This window comes from Vombatus ursinus, unplaced genomic scaffold (genome assembly GCF_900497805.2).
Source record: "Vombatus ursinus unplaced genomic scaffold, bare-nosed wombat genome assembly UNPS02014959.1, whole genome shotgun sequence".
Lineage (NCBI taxonomy): Eukaryota > Metazoa > Chordata > Mammalia > Diprotodontia > Vombatidae > Vombatus > Vombatus ursinus.
In genome coordinates, this window is record NW_020954737.1 from 8062286 (window position 1) to 8069497 (window position 7212).

Sequence of the window (7212 nt, forward strand, 5' to 3'; positions counted from 1 at the left end):
TGTGTGTGTATACATACACATATATATTATGTGTGTGTATACATACACATATATATTATATGTGTGTGTATACATACACATATATATTTCTGAATCTTGAGTTTATTATCTCACTGTCATCTGGTAGGTAACACATTTTATCATTGGTTCTCTGAATTTGTAGTTTTTCCCTTTGTTTGCAACGTGAGGACTGGCCAATAAAGAGCAGATTCTTAAAGCATGCACAATATGCCCTGCTGCATACCCTCTAGATGGAGGCTTGGTAAGCCTAATTCTAAGCATATGTAATGGAAGAGCCCTTCCTTTCACTTCAGAGCAAGTATGTATATACTCTTTTCTTTTAAAAAAAACATTTTACATGTAAAAACAATTTAACATTCATTTTTGAAAAATTTTTGAGTTCCAGGGGCAGCTAGGTGGCTCAGTGGATAGAGCACCAGCCCTGGAGTCAGGAGGACCTGAGTTCAAATCTGACCTCAGACACGTAACACTCACTGGCTATGTGACTTTAGACAAGTCACTTAACCCCAATTACCTCACCAAAAAAAGAAAATTGAGTTCCAAATTATCTCCCTCCTTCCTCTCCCCCCATATTGAGAAGGCAATCAATTTGATATAGGTTATACATGTGCTGTCATGTAAAACATATTTCCATATTGGTTATATTGTGAAAGAAAACACAGATTAAAAAAAAAAAACAGGAAAAATAAAGAAAGTTTTTAAGGAGGCTTCAGTCTGCATTTAGACTCTATTAGTTTTTTTCTCTGGAAGTGGATAGCATTTTTTATCATTAATCCTTCAGAACTGTCTTGGATCATTGTATTACTGAGATTAGCTAAGTCATCCACAGTTGTTCATCATACAATATTGCTGTTACTGTGTACAATGTTCTCCTGGTTCTGCTTACTTCACTCTGCATATGTTCTTGTAAGTTCAGGATTTTCTGAAAGCATCCTGCTTGTCATTTCTTATAGCACAATAATATTCCATCACAATTATAAACCCCAACTTATTCAACCATTCCTCAATTGATAGACATCCCCTTGTTTTCTAATACTTTGCCATGACAAAAAAGAGTTGCTAAAAATATTTTTGTACAAATAGGTCCCTTTTACTTTTCTTTGATCTCTTTGGGATATAGGCCTAGTAGAGGTATTGCTGGGTCAAAGTTTATGCAGTTTTATAGCCCTTTGGGCATAGTTCTAAATCGCTCTCGAATAGTTGGATCAGTTCACAACTCCACCAACAGTACATTAGCGTCCCAGTTTTCTAACTACTTTCTGACGTCTTACTGTGTGGTGACAAAGAGCCATTCAGTTGACCGCTGAAGTGGAACAGAATTACCATATGTGAAATTTCAGGCCAACTCTATCTCACTTCCCTAGCAGTTTTGGAGTCAGGAAGAAGTACCGGGGGGGAAGTGGACAGGGGAATACAAGGAATGGCTTGTGACTGCCTTGTCTCCCTACCTGGTCACCAGATAGACGGGCATCTGGCTACAAACACAAGACTCCTGTTCCTTTTGTCTCTTATGTTTATTCTTTCCTAATCTTGGATGAATGAGTATCCAGAGATGGAGTGAACCAGACTATGACCTTGTGAAGTTCACAAAGCTGGCAGAGCCATCAGAGGTCTAGCAAACGGGATCAAAAGAAGAGTCTGCCCACAGCCCTAGCAACTGAGTTCAGTGAGCAGTCGGGGTGGAGGAGTAAAAGGGAACAAACATTTATGAAATGCCCACTATGTGCCAGACAGTGTGCTAAGTGCTTTATAAAGATTATCTCATTTGAACCTTGCAACAGCCCTGGAAGGTATGTGCTAGTATTATCTCCACTTTAGAGGTATGGAAATAGGGGCAGACAGAGGTTAGGTGACTTGCCCAGGGACACAAAGCTAATAAGTGTCTGAGGCTAGATTTGAACTCAGGTTTTGCTGACTTCAGGCCCAGCTGCTATCTACTACTAGGAAGCTGCCTCCTAGTGAGGAGACTTCAAAGTTGCAGACTGGAAGATGCCAGAGTGAGACAAAGCTATTTCAGCTTAGATCACCCAGCATACCTCCCTGACAAAGATTTAAAAAATTCACCAGACTGAATTTTGATGGGCAAAGCCAAGAAATAGTCACCGGGAGTCATTTTTCTAACCCAGGGTGACTTAGGGAGACAGACAGAAAGGTCTGTGAAGACTAGGGACAGGGTCTGGCCAGGAACCATTGTAGGGTCCAGGGATCAAAAGAGGTCCAAGCTACGGCAGCAAGGCAGGAAGCATAGGGGCATAGAGCTATATCCCCTCTCCACTACCCCAACTCCCATTAAAAACAGAAAAAAAAATGAACATAATCAATCAAAACAAACCCAAACAGTGGCCATGTCCAAAAAATGGATGTCTCTTTCTGCATCTTGAGTCCATCATTTCTCAGTCAGGAGGAGGGTACCGCACTTCATCATAAGTTGGTCATTTCCTTGATCAAAGCTGTTTTTCTTTACCATGTTATTATCTTTGTACACATTTTTCTCCTGCTTCTGCTCATTTCAGTCTTCATCAGTTCATGCTTCCTATGGTTCTCAGAAATTGTCTCTCTTGTCATTTCTTATGGTACACTAATGTTTCAGCTAGGCAATTAAAAAGTATTAAGCACCTACTATGTGCCAGGAAATGTACTAAGCACAGGAGATACAGAAAATGGCAAAAAATAGTTGCTGTTCTCCAAGTGCTCACATATCACAGTTTGTTCAGCCATTCTTCAATTGATGGCCACTCACTCTAATTTCCAGGTCATTTCTCTCTTTTATTAAACTTTTGATCCTCTTACTCTCAACCCCATTAGCCATAAGGATAAAGATTTTTTTTTTGCTTTCTACTATTCTTTCCTCAGTTTTATCCTCCCATTTAACACCCCCTTTCCTTTTCCCCAACTTTTTTCTCTATTGAATTCAATGTATTTATACACTAAATTGTGTGTGTGCGTGTGTATGAAAGTGTGTGTGTGTGTGTGTGTGTGTGTTTTCAAGCCTCCTTTGTCCAGTTTAGGAATATGATATTCATCTGATGCCAGCTCTCCCCACCCCTTCCTCCTTGTTTGTTGACTCTTCTTACACCCTCCAGTTACAAGAAATAGCAAGTTCCAACACTCTCTTCCTCATTTCTTCATCTGTGTATTATCCTCCCTTTTAGTTCCCATCCAAAAACTATCAGAACAAAACCAATTCACTTTCCTATCCTTTATATTAATTATTTAATTCCCTCAATACTCCCTGAAGCAGCATCATAGAGCCCCCTCCTATCGTTTAAATAAATTTCCCTTTCTATGTTTCTTTGCAATCCTGTTTGCATTTCCAAGTTCCTCCATAACTTTGTTCTTTTCATCAGGAATCCATGAAAGCTCTCTATTCCATCTTCTCCCCTGTAGGATCATACTTAGTTTTGCAGAGTGAGTTATTCTTGATTGTCTAGTTCTTTTGCCTTTTTAGAGTATTGTATTCATAGATTTCCTCTCATTTCCAGGTCTTGTGTGATCCTGACTATAGTTCCTTGATACTTGAACTCTTTTTCTCTGAAAGTCTGCAGCACATGTTGTTGCTTTTTCTTTTTCTTTTTCTTTTTGATTGTTTTTTTCATACAGAAATTCTGAATTCTGACTGCAACTTTCCCGAGACTTTTGGGATTTCCTTCTGAAGGTGATAGGGCAGCTAGATGGCAAAGTGGATAGAATACCTGGATAGAATACCAGGATAGAATACCAGGCCTGTAAGTCCACCTGGTTCTAGATTTTTTTTTTCTTTGAATGTTCATTTATTGTTTGTTCAATTTCTTTCTCTGAGTTTTGGTTATTTAAATTCTCTATTTTTTTTGTTCTTTTAATCTAAGCATTTTGTGTTTCTGTAAATATTCATCCATTCCTTTTAAATGATCAGTTTTATTAGTATATAATTGGGCAAAAGAAGTTCTACTAATTTCTTTTATTTTTTCTTCATTTGTTGTTGCTCTCCTTTTTTTCATTTCTAATACTAGTAATTTAGTTTTCCTTTCTTTTTAAAATCATACTAGCTAATATTAGCTTTTTTAATTTAAAAGGAAATCCCAGTTCATACTTTACTTATAAATTCAATGAGTTTTTTGCTTTTGTTTTTGGTAAATTTTTCCTTGATTTTCAGAATTACTATTTTGGTGTTTAGGTGGAATTTTTTTTTTCAATCTGTTGCTTTTTTATGTTTTTTTTTTTTTAGTTATATACCTAATTCATTTATCTATTTTTTGTTAATTTCTTCCCTGATTTTCAGAATTGCTATTTTGGTGTTTAGGTGTATTTTTTTTTTATTTGTTGCTTTTCTAGAGGTTTTTTTTAGTTGTATACCTAATTAATTTATCTATTTTTTTCCTCTCTTTTGTTAATACAACTTTAGAAATTTAATTTTTTTCTCTAAGTAGTTAGTTAACAAGCATTTATTAAGTGCTTAGCTTAAGCCAATGTACTTTTCTGTACAACGGGGATACAAAGAAAAGCAACTCACCTGCCTCAGCCTGAGTCCCCAGTCCATCCCTGCTGTCTATATACATGCCCATGTTTTCCCTATTCTTTAAAAAAACAAAACAAAACACCCTCACTTGATTTAACAAAAAAAATTGCAAACTGTTAATGGTTTGCATGTAAAGAATATAAAGTTGTATTCTAATTTTGTAAAAGAATATAAAACCATGTATTTTTTGTGGAAGAATATGTAAAAGAATACAAAAATAAAAACCATGTAAAAGAATATAAAGATAATGAAAGAAATGCAAATCAAAACAATCCCAAAGTTTAATCTTGTACCCAGCAAATATTCAAGAAAGATAAGTACACCAATGCATTGTTGGTAGAACTGTGAATTGGTATAATCATTCTGAAAAACAATTTGTAATATGAATGTGTCCATTGCTAGGCATGCACCCCAAGGAGGAAATTAATAAAAAGAAAGGCTACATATACACTGAAATGTTTATAGCACTATTTTTTGTGCTAGCAAAGAACTGGAAACAAAATTAATGCCCATTAATTTAGGAACAGCTAAACAAATGGTGTGATGTGAAAGTAATGTATTTTTATTATTATGCTGCAGTGACTAACTTGATAGAGAAGCAGAAGAGGCTTATATGAAATGATGCAAAGTGAAAGAAGTAAAACCAGCAAAACAATATAAACAATGTCTACAATTAATTGAAAGAATAGCAACCACAAAACAGTTGAAATTAAATGTTGGTAAATTATGCAGAAATAATACAACTTTGACCCCTAAGGAGATATATAAAATACTTCTCCGCAATCCTTTGCAGAAGTGGTAGTACATAGATGTAAAACATTGTTTATAATGCCAGATTTTTTCAATGTGTTGATTGGTTTTGTTGAAATTTTTTTCTTATCTTCCTTTTTTTTTTGGCTAGGCAATGGGGTTAAGTGACTTGCCCAGGGTCACACAGCTAGTAAGTGTTATGTCTGAGCCCGGATTTGAACTCAGGTCTTCTGAATCCGGGGCCGGTGCTCTATCCACTGCGCCACCTAGTTGCCCCTATCTTCCTTTTTCAAAAGATGTTTTAAGGGATAGTTCTCTGGGTACAGAAAGGAAACTGAGAAAAATGTTCCCAATCATATCAGTGTTAAAAAGAATCAATACAAAGCCATTTAAAAATACTTCTCATTTTCTACATTTGTTTTGGTTTTTAATGCCCTAAGACAGTCAATTTTTGCAAAGATGCTATGCGCTGCTGTCAAATATATATTATCTTTTCTATTCCCATTCAGTAACAGCCAAAGATCTGTCATATCTAATTTTCCTAAAAATTCTTTTCAGGTACATAAACTTACTCGTTATATGTATCTGGGTCTAAAGGGGGTACACTGAAATCTCCAACTATTGTAGTTTTATTGCCTATTTCTACCTACAAACTGCTTAAATTTTCTTTAAATATTTAGATTTTTTCATTAATCTATATTAAGTGCTTACATAAACTTAATGCTTATTTTGAATTTAAAAATAATGTAGTTTCCTTATTTATCTCTTAAATGTATTTTTACTATCCCATAGTCTGAAACCATAATTGCTACTACCCCTGCAGTTTTGAGTTCACCTGAAGTGTAATAGCTTTTTGTAATAGTTAAAATAGCTGTGTTTTAACTGTGAATCTTTGTTTCAAGTAGGTTTCTTGAAAATGTTATTATTAGGGGGCAGCTAGGTGGTACAGTGGATAGAGTACTGGCCCTGAAGTCAGGAGGACCTGAGTTCAAATTCGACCTCAGACCAAACACTTGACACGTACTAGCTGTGTGATCTTGGGCAAGTCACTTAACCCCGATTGCCTCACCAAAAATAAAAAAATGTCATTATTGGCGGAAATATGTTTAATGTGATTGTACATGTATAACCTATATCAGATTGCATGCTGTCCTGGGAGAGGGGAGGGAGAGAAAAAAATTTGGAACTCAAAATCTTATAAAAGTGAATGCTGAAAACTATCTTTACATGTAATTGGAAAAAATAAAATACTACTAAGTGGGAAGGAAAAAGAAAATATCATTATTGGATTCTGCTTTTCTACTACCCTCTTCTATTTTATGGTGAGTTCATCTCATGGTTATGACTAATTGCAGATTTCCCTCAATGATATCCTCTTTCAAAGCCTTTCATACTGGCACCACCCTACCTTTACAGTCTTTTCCCACTTTTTTCCTTCCCAAGTACTCCTTGATCCAGAGACACCTTTGCTGGTCCTCACACATGACATTCCATCTTCTGAATTTATGCCTTTTTACTGTGTCCCTCACGCTTGGACACTCTCATTCTTCATCCTCACCTCCTGGCTCCTCAGGTTTCCCTGAAGGCTCAGTTAAATCCCACTTTCTTCGAGAAACTCTTCCCAATCCTTAATCTTAGTGTCCTCCCCCTGAGTTTACCTCTAGTGTATCCTGTCTATGTCTTGTTTGTACATAGTTTTTTGAATATTGTCACGCCCGTTAGACCATCAGCTCTTTGAAAGCAGGGATTGGTTTTGCTTTGCTTTGTTTTGTTTTGTTTTTTGTCTTTCTTTGTATCCTCAGCACTAAGCACAGTGCCTGGCACATTGTAGGTACTTTAAAATGTTAGTTGACTGACTCTTATACTTTTTCCTTTCTTTGTACCCTGCATAAAAAGGTATAAAAGAGCATAAAATGGTAAACAGGAAAGAAAAAAAACATGTTATT